Below are 9,461 nucleotides of genomic sequence, written 5' to 3'. Positions count from 1 at the left end.
TTGGAGTTTAGAAAGAATAGTACACTGACACCAAATTCTTATGATTTGAACAGGAGGAGGTGACAGGTACAGGAGTCTGTGTGTGCAGGGATGTGGGTGTGCAGGGATGTGTGTGTGTGCTTAGTTTTGAGGTATTATTTTTAGAAAGGGGCAATATTTTAGTGGGTTTTAGTCTTTCTGCCACTTAATTCAATCTGAAACTGCCTTTTAGAGACAATTTTTGTCTGAGAGCTAAAATTTCCAATTTGTCTTGTTTGGTTTATATAAATTATGAATATTACTTTTAAGACACATACATTGATGTTTATGAGAGTGCCAAGATTTTTCTCTCATAAACCAGCCAAAAATGCCTTATATGAATTCTGTTCTGTGGATTGGCTATTGCAATTGCAAGATCAAAATTATTCTTGGAGGTGATAGCTGACACAGCAGCCAAAGACCTTTTGTTCTTTTCTGTTTCTCTTACCAATTACAATACTTAATAGAGTAAGTCAACATGTTCCTACCACTGTAGAAAATGGATTACTGAAAAAATTCACGGTATTGGTATGTTTAGGGACTTGAGCTTAGAAACATGAGTTCTTGTAGTTTTTCTTTGAGACTTTTTTCTTTTTCTTTTCTTTTTTTTTTTTTTTAATTTAAATAAAACACTTCAAACTCCTACAATACCATGTAATTGTAAAATAGAGTCTGATCCTGCAGAACATTTCAGATGGAATTCATTTCAGCTGTGTTTAGTTGTCCAGTGAGTCATCTATAGTCAACAGAAATATAGGTGGGTGGTTTGCTTTGTAAGATGATGTTTAGGATAAACAAGAAGGATAAGGTTCTGAAGGTGCTGTGGAGTGTGCCTAACCTGAACAGATTTCTCCCCAGGGGAAGCCAGATGACAGAGGGGGAAATTCACAAATTTTAGTAAAGATATTGCTGTGGCCAGTGCCCAGCCCTGAGACTGTAAAGAACTTGTGGGTACTAAGATTTATGTACATGTACTGTTTCTTCATTATCTATAGATGGAGCAAAACAATAGTTTGCTGAGAGACTAAATGTCCGAATGCTGAAGTTGGTTGTGATGGCCACATTTTGCTGCTGGATAAACTGATGAGCCATTCTGATCGCCTTATGGTTCTTACCTTGCAGCCTATCCATGTTGCTAGTCCAGTGCAGAGAAGCTCCACATGAAGTGGCCTGAGGTCTTCCCAATCAATGACCATGTTTACTTGGCCTCATTGTAGGTGAAGATGAGGATTAGGATGAGGATGAGGATCATCCTCCCTCACATGGGAGCAGGTGTACATTTTTGTCTGCACATTCTATGTGCTCTGTGTGTGTTTGCATAAGGGCAAGTAGTTGGACTCAGCACCCAGAGGACAGGGATATTGGGCAGTAACTTGATTGCTTCCAAACATACCTTTAGGAAAAGACAAATATGAGGGCTTTACTAATATGCATGTGAATCTAATAATCTTTAGGGTTATGCATGGGAAAAGCAAAAATATCCTCTTAGAGGGGACCAAATATTTTTTTGACAGCATTGCTCGTGAGTCTCTAAACAATGTAAATTGAATGGCCAAGAGCTTTGGGTAAGTCTGTAGGGAAATAGAAGTTCTATGTTAGGAATCTAGCCTTACTTTTAGTATTTTCTCCCTCCCATGAATAGCACTTTCCTTCATAGGTACCTTCCAGTATCTGAGGGAAGCGTACAAGAAAGATGGAGAGAGATTCTTTGCAAGGGTATGTAGTAATAGTGAGATCAAACACCTCAAGATTTGACCCTCAAGATTTGAGTCAAACTTTGCAATTGTTTTTAGTTGTTAATCAGTAGCTATAGCTGGACAGTTATGATTAAGCAATTGCTTTCTGAACGTTGTATGCTTGTCTAATCTTATGTTTTAAGGAAAAGAGAAGACAATCCCAAGATGAATGGGCTGTCTGGACAAGAACCACCAGGAGTAAAGTCAACAGAACTGAGCAGGAATTGTGGGAAAGGTAATTTCAGCAGTGGGAGATAGAGACCACCGACTCATTGACCTCCTACTCAAAAAGGACCTCTGACTCAAACAGAGGGAAGAGTTGCACCTGTGGACTAATTAGCATGAGAAGCAAGAGACACAAACACCAAATAGGGGTTTGAGCACTAATTAATAGAAAGATTATGTAATTTATAACCAGTGAATGCTCATGCCTTTGATTGTTAAAACGTATAAATTTTACAAAGTTTTGATGATCGGGGAGATGGCCTTTTGTGGGTTACCACCTGGCTCCCTGCTTTGCACAGACTGGAATAAAAAGTAGAAATCCCTCACCTCCATGTGGGAATTGGCACTGTGCACCAGGGAACTGGTTTTAGACTGACAGAGTAGGTTTAGATTGGATATTAAGAAGAAATTCTTTACTGTGAGGGTGGTGAGGCACTGGAACAGGTTGCCCAGAGAAGTTGTGGATGCCCCATCCCTGGAAGTGTTCAAGGCCAGGTTGGATGGGGCTTGGAGCAACCTGATCTACTGGAAGGTGTACCTGCCTATGGCAGGAGTGCTGTAACTAGCTGATCTTCAAAGTCCTTTCCAAACCAGACAGTTTGGTGATTCTATGATGATTTTAATTTGACAGCCACAGAGCATATGGAGATCAGGCTGGCTGTTGGAGAGAGGAGTAGATAGCCAGAACTCCAGTAATAAAACCGTATTATCCTCCTACCTGTGTGTTGTGCCTGGATTTACTACTACAAGGCAATACACCTATTAGGCTATTAAGGTCTTCTTTGGTTCTACCTTCATGGTAGCCCAGAAAAGACAAGGTTTACCTGTACCTCAGCCTACTCCATCCTTATTGTTTCTCCTGAGTAAAGCAAAAGGCTTCAGTTTTTGCTTGCAAAAGAGAAGGTCTCAGCATGCCTCAAGCTGTAGCTGTGAGAGTTTCTTCAAACCACTGTGAGGTCTTTCACGGCATATGTTTGGAAAAAAGTTAAATAATGACAGGAGGTGTTTTTTTTTCTTTCTCCCTCAAGTAGGCAGAGGGCTCAGCTTGCTTTGTGTCAATGACATTGCAAAACAGTCTGTACTTCATAAAACTAATGGTTAATGCAGATGCTGGTAGTAGGAGACTGCTTTTAAAAACATGACTTTCAAACAATACATCCTGCTGAACATGGGCTTTAATAATGGAGTGTTGGATGGCCGCCTGTCTGTCAAATCTCTGCCTCTGCCTGCTGTAATAAACTCATTCTCTTTGCTGACAGGCCAGGGAAGTTAGGGCTGTGCTCTGCCTCTGTACCTGGCCTGAGTTCCAGTGGGACAGTTTCTTAAAAGAAGTACTTTTTCCACAGTCTCAAGCTGTGTTACAAGGAGAGAAGGGTTCTTAAAATCCTTACAAAATTGAAAAAGGTGCCCTGCCTTTTTCTATAGGGATTAGAGCTGTAGCTTTATACAATCTTCTTGCAATTTTATTTTTAGCTTCAGTCATGGCCCACTGGTCTGATTTCACTTGAGTATCCCACTATGTAAACAGGATGCTTGCAAAATTTGGCATTAGGATACAAGCTGAATTTTTTTTTCCAGGAGTTCTTACTTTTAACAGCTTTCCTGGACCACAGTCATATGGACTCTCCCTGTTATTCATCTCTGAGGAAAAAATACCTAGGAATATCTGGTTTTATTTCAGAATGCAGGATTGTATCATACGAATTGAAAAGCAGTCCAAAGTAGCTGCTTTACACAATCCACAAATAAAACCTAGCAGCCTTTTCTTTTCAGCTTTGTTACGGGCTACTTTAGAAACAAATTAAAAAGGTATTTTTAAAGGCACACCTATAATTATTAAAACATACGTGTAGTTGTCAACCAAAATTGTTGAGTACAGAAAAATAGTAGAGGACTAACAAAACTGAGCATGAACCCATCGGGATACAGGAGTGTTTCCGGGGTCCTAGCTGTTCTCTCTTCCTACAGGGGCAGGAAGGGAGCAGAAGCAGATAATAATCCTGGTCTGGCATCTCATCCCCAGATGATCTGCTCCTGGGCTAATAAAAAACGTGCTTTTATTTCCATGTGGCAGATCATCACACCGGCAGGCTTGCCAATAAGCTGGCATTAAGACTGTTTTGCCCTGCTGGAGTTGCACAAAGCAGATTTAAGAGACTGGAAAGTCAAAATCTTCCACCTGTAATGCTGGGGGCTGGCACCTGGTGACTTCATCATGGGCAGGATGCTGCTTTAATGACCTCTTCTTGGTAGAGGTACAGCAGAAGAGCCCTGTCTGGGATAGGCTGATGCATCTGGCAAGGTGCCTTGTTGGTGTATTGTATGGAATGATAAACAGTCATCAGATCAATCATATATTTTATACCAATGACCTTAATAAACAACTACTGTACATATGGAGTCTCCCATAAATACATTTCTATAATTTTAGTGAAGACCTTCACACTTAATTGGTATAACATTTTTTACAGTTAATCAGAGAGCATAAACAGCCAATGCAGTGATGTGTACGTGTGATGAATACACAGCCACAGCTCAGTCTCACATGTGGAAATAAAAATCTCAACCCCCTCCCAAAATCTAGTAATTCAAAACTCTCCAGATATAATAATCAAAATGCCAGTTCTGTTCCTACCTGCCACATCCTCAAGTGCTTCCCTTGCTACATTTCCTCAGTATGTTGCATAGACATGGCAGAAAATTGATCTAGGCAACCATTTATCGATTTACCTTCTGGTATGAAAAATTGTGTATTAACCTGAACTGAACTGGTTCATCGTTCCCTTCCTCATCTCACTGACATTCCAGAGAGAGGAAGGACCTCTGTTGGGAAAAGAGATCCCTAAATTTCCGTGATACTTCATCTATTTGTCATTTTTTATTCTCATTTTCTATTGTTTGCATGAAAATGGTGACCAGTGTCAAACCTGGTTACAGACTGGTGGGAATTTCTGAACGGATAAGACAGTAATTACAGTCCAAATGATGGAAAGGCTCTAGAGTGACAGCAGTCCAGACACAGGAGAAGCCACATGGAAGATTGTCTTCTATGCTCCAAAACAGAACATACATTTTATTACACATCAGGAGGTACAGTCACAAGACATGATTCCTCAAGGAATTAGGCTTTATTAGTTTTAATGTTCATAATATTATTAACTAACATTAAAGGGAATTGTTAATTATTAAATTAGATTATTAAATAATAAATATTATCATGAAGTGTTGTTTCTTGGAAAAAGTAGATACTGTAGCCTGGGGGAACTATTTGTCAAAGTGACACATAGGGATAAAAATGGGGAAAAGTTGAATTAAATTGGGGTTTGACCATTTTTTCAGATAACCCTTTAATTGAAAATAACATGTGAGAAATTAACCTTAGGAGCATGAAAGATTTAATTGATATGAAACCCACCTAATATCAAATTTTTGGTACATTTTTGGCTGTTCTTTATGCTTCTTAGTATAATCAATCTATATTAAAGTTATGACAGATTTTAATAGTTCTCGGAATAGCTGTGGCCATTTTAAGATGACTCAAAGTGGCCAGGGTGTTGAGAGACAGGAGGAAGGTTCTCACTGATCCAGGATGCCCCTTGGCTGGAGCAGGTGGGATCACCAGCTCTATGTCACCTTGTAATCTTGAGGAAGAGGCATGTGTTGAAGACAAGGTGGAGCACAGAACTTTGCTGCTTTGTACAGTGTGACCTAAAAGAGATTTCAGGTTGTATTAATTGTACATCTAGTGCCCTTTCAGTAGAATTGGTCTTGGAGGAGAGAAAAATACATGAATTATCATTGCCCATTTTTCTTCTTATCTGTGTGGAGCGTAGGCAACTGCATCATGCTCAAACCCCCCACCTTACCCTTCGTTACTGTGTTGGTAGGTGTCCAGAACAGAACTTCCTCTCTGTAGTTCCCCTCGAAGAATAGCAAGTTTCACAGATATGAAACCATAATGGATGAGTCTTTCTGTTTTATCACTATGGATGCTTAAAATAAATCAGTGTCTAAAAGGTAGAGGAAAACAAAAGCTTGATTCTCATCTGATGTAAATTGATGCAACCCCATGGAAAAAAAATGGAGCTCTGCCAAAAAGTACAAAAGGACAATATTGTCTAAGCTCTGTGCGTATTCCAATCTCTTGTGAATGTAAAAAGAGAGAGAAAAAGAACTCTTACCTGTCCTTTAAAAGAAAACACTATTTAAAATTATTAAAGGAACCTCATGAAAGCAGGGGAATTGTAAATCGAGGTTAGTTTATAACCACAAAATGTTAATTTCCTTAAAGTATTAGGATTTCTTACTATAACTATTATTCTCTACATGGCACATAATATAATTATGTATATTACAGTAATTATTATTAGCTATTATGCTGTACAAAGTATTATAAGAACTTCCAAAAGGAAAAGACTTACAAGCAACGGATCTGGAAACAGAGGCACTGAGCTGGTATAACCAGCCTAAAAACACAGAGCAGATCGTTGACAGAGTTGGGAGTAGAAAAATGTCCCCTGGCTACTGGGATACTGATGCTTCATACAGAAGTGTTACTGTAATAATAATAAAGAGGGGTGGGATATATGCCTTTGGCTCTGGGAGAGGATTATTTTCCTTGGAAAGGTGAACATCACCTCTAGTACAGCAACTTTTTCAGGAGACAAATGTATCTAATTAAGTTAAGTGATTGTCAAGTGTATTTTAAGTTTAACAAAGCTCACATCATACTTTATTTCCCTTTTACATTCTGTACAGTAATTGTGTAAAGTGCATGATTTACTGTGGCAGCATTATTCAAACTTAATTACAATGTTAAGAAGCAACCACAGCTTGAAAGAAAATAGCTACACTGCTGTGGGGATCCACATGGCAGCTCTATTTTTGAAGAAAAATTTTTCTTTTGTATAGAAAATAAATCGTGTAGAGAGGTTTTTGGCTCCTGAAATCACATTTAAGATCAACTTTCAGTAGACTTCTTAAAGGACTGAAACAGCTACTTCGTCAAGGGATTTTAGATCTTTCTTTCTTTATATCCATCTTGTGATTCATCTCTATATATACACCAGATGTTGTCCAGTCCTTAGGGGTATATTCTCTTATATGTAGGGTGGAATCCTAAGAAGGAAATAAAAGGATTTGAAATATTATTATATAGCAATAGCAAGATGTCTCTGGTGGATCGATATGACTGCTACATAGAATTCATAGCAGACACCATTCATTCAAAGTACTGCTTTTATACCAAAGAGGCAGAAAGCTAAAGAGTTTATACCCATTTTTTCTCCCCCTCTTAGTAAATGAACTTTTTATTTACGACATTTCAGGACTCCTCTTCCTTGGACTTCCAAGGTCTTCACTCTCTCTCTAGTAAATTATAGATTTTAGGTTCTTATTTGTACTTTGCGGGGTAGATGTTGAAGGGGAGACTAGGACATGGTACTTGCTCCAGACTCAGAACTGAATTTGCAGTCTTTAACATTTTTGGTGCTTGAAATGAGTGAGGAATCAGCAAACTTGGAAATTTTATGGAACTGAGAGATTCCTTGTGATTTCAAAAGACCATCTATTTTCCAGGTATAATGAGCAATGCAATGAGGTGCTTATGGCCAAGGTGAAGTGTAGGATATAGACTGCGGGACCACTTGCAGTTTACAGGCACTGATCCTACGAAAATCACGACCTTCGTTGCACCTTTCAGACTACCATCTACAAGTGTCATATTTATTAAATCCATAATGACACAGAAGTGTAGATGACTTCCTTAATGAGGCTTGTGTTGATAATTAGTAGCAGGCAGATCTTGGAAGAGGTAGAAAGTTACTAATGCTTTGTCTTAATTTTATTTTGTTGGGATTGAGGGTGCTGGAAAAGTATTCTGGGGTGAATATCCTGTTGGCCCCTTATGATGTTATATAAGGGTAGGGAATGAGTTCAGCTGAACTCAAACTCAGAAAAGTATGCTTTCAATTGGATTACCACATTTAAGAAAATGCAAAGTGCAATATCTTAAATGAATGTATTTAATATTAAGGCTTAAGTGCATTCATAGGATTTCTCATTCCAGGATCAGGTTCCACTTCTAAGCTTTCCCTGTTCCATCTGATAAGGGATAGTTTTCTGCTTTGGGCTCTGCTTATAAGTTATAGTTACTCTCATCTTCTTTGGAGAATGATGAAAATATGGAAATTGATCAAACCCCAGTTTAGGTCAGTGTCACATATCTGCAAAGGGCCATAAAATTCACTTTTTGAGATGGGCTGTGTTCATCTCACATAGTTTTTTACCTGCCTGTTTCTGTGAACAGACAAAAAATCTATAGTAGTGCATATACAGTGCATTACATGCACTTTCTTGATATAATTAGTTGAGTCTCTTTTGGCTTGAGAGAACTTTTTCCCTTGAACAAAATTGATTTTTTTAAGTTATCTGATTTGTATTTAATAGTGTATTCAAATCTCTTCCCCTAGAATCTATAGACCATCTTACCTAACCTACATCAACAATGAATTTTTCAGAATACATTAATCAAATACAGTTTCCTTGAATTTTGTGCCCTTCTCTCATTCATTCCTAAAAAGAATGGTATTTGGTCTATTTTTCCATGCAACTGAAAGTCAGGTTCTCAATTTCTCTGTTAGGTTAGAAGCTAAAAGTGCAGCAAAATAACATTATATAGGGAGCAGTTCAATGTGCGTACACTGATCTATATCCTTTATGTGTGTGCATCATCACACCTGTAGTCTGATTCTGGTGGCCAGACAAAAATTAAAGTGATACCCATAGGTGTTTCCTTGCAGAACTGAAGGTCATTTGTCTACTTGGCAAAGACACTTAAATTCCAAAATTCACAAGGGAGTCTCCACTGCCAGGATTCAGCAAACAGACTCCTGCTAACACTTCAAAATATTTCATTTAAAATAAAGGTTATTACTTTTTTTACTCCCCAAATAATACTTTCTCCCTTCCCTACACACACCAGTTCTCATGTAAAATGCATAGGATAAAGATCCTGGAAAAGGATGCTGTTGCTTGGGAAAGTGTTAGAGGTGCTGGGTGTGTATCCACCATTTGGAAATCAGTTTCCACAGTGGAGACAGTGAACTGAGTGCCACATAAACAACACAGAAAGGCTTTCAGACCATTCCAGACCTCTGTTTTTGATGGCTCTTTCCCATGGTGTTTCCAAGATGTGATTGGGATTTCAGTCATTTATGTTCAGCTGCCCGAAACCTAGGAGTTAAGCCTGAGTTGGTTTTCTAGCTTACTCCTGGAGTCACTAAGGAGAAGCAGGGACATTCAGAGGGTGGAGGACACGCAGATATTTGAGAGAGGTGAGGTGAACTGACTCCTGGCATCATAGTTCTGTCTCCTTTGGCTACTGAGGAACCAGACAAGTAGTCTGAACAGGATCTCCAAATCTTTACGCAACTTAGGTGAGATGAAGGTTAAACCATGACAAGCAACAAACTCATTTCCTTC

The sequence above is a fragment of the Empidonax traillii genome, unplaced genomic scaffold, assembly GCF_003031625.1.
Source record: "Empidonax traillii isolate 1590-97213 ecotype Southwest subspecies unplaced genomic scaffold, ASM303162v1 scaffold543:size1229247, whole genome shotgun sequence".
NCBI lineage: Eukaryota > Metazoa > Chordata > Aves > Passeriformes > Tyrannidae > Empidonax > Empidonax traillii.
This window is presented reverse-complemented; position numbering follows the sequence as displayed.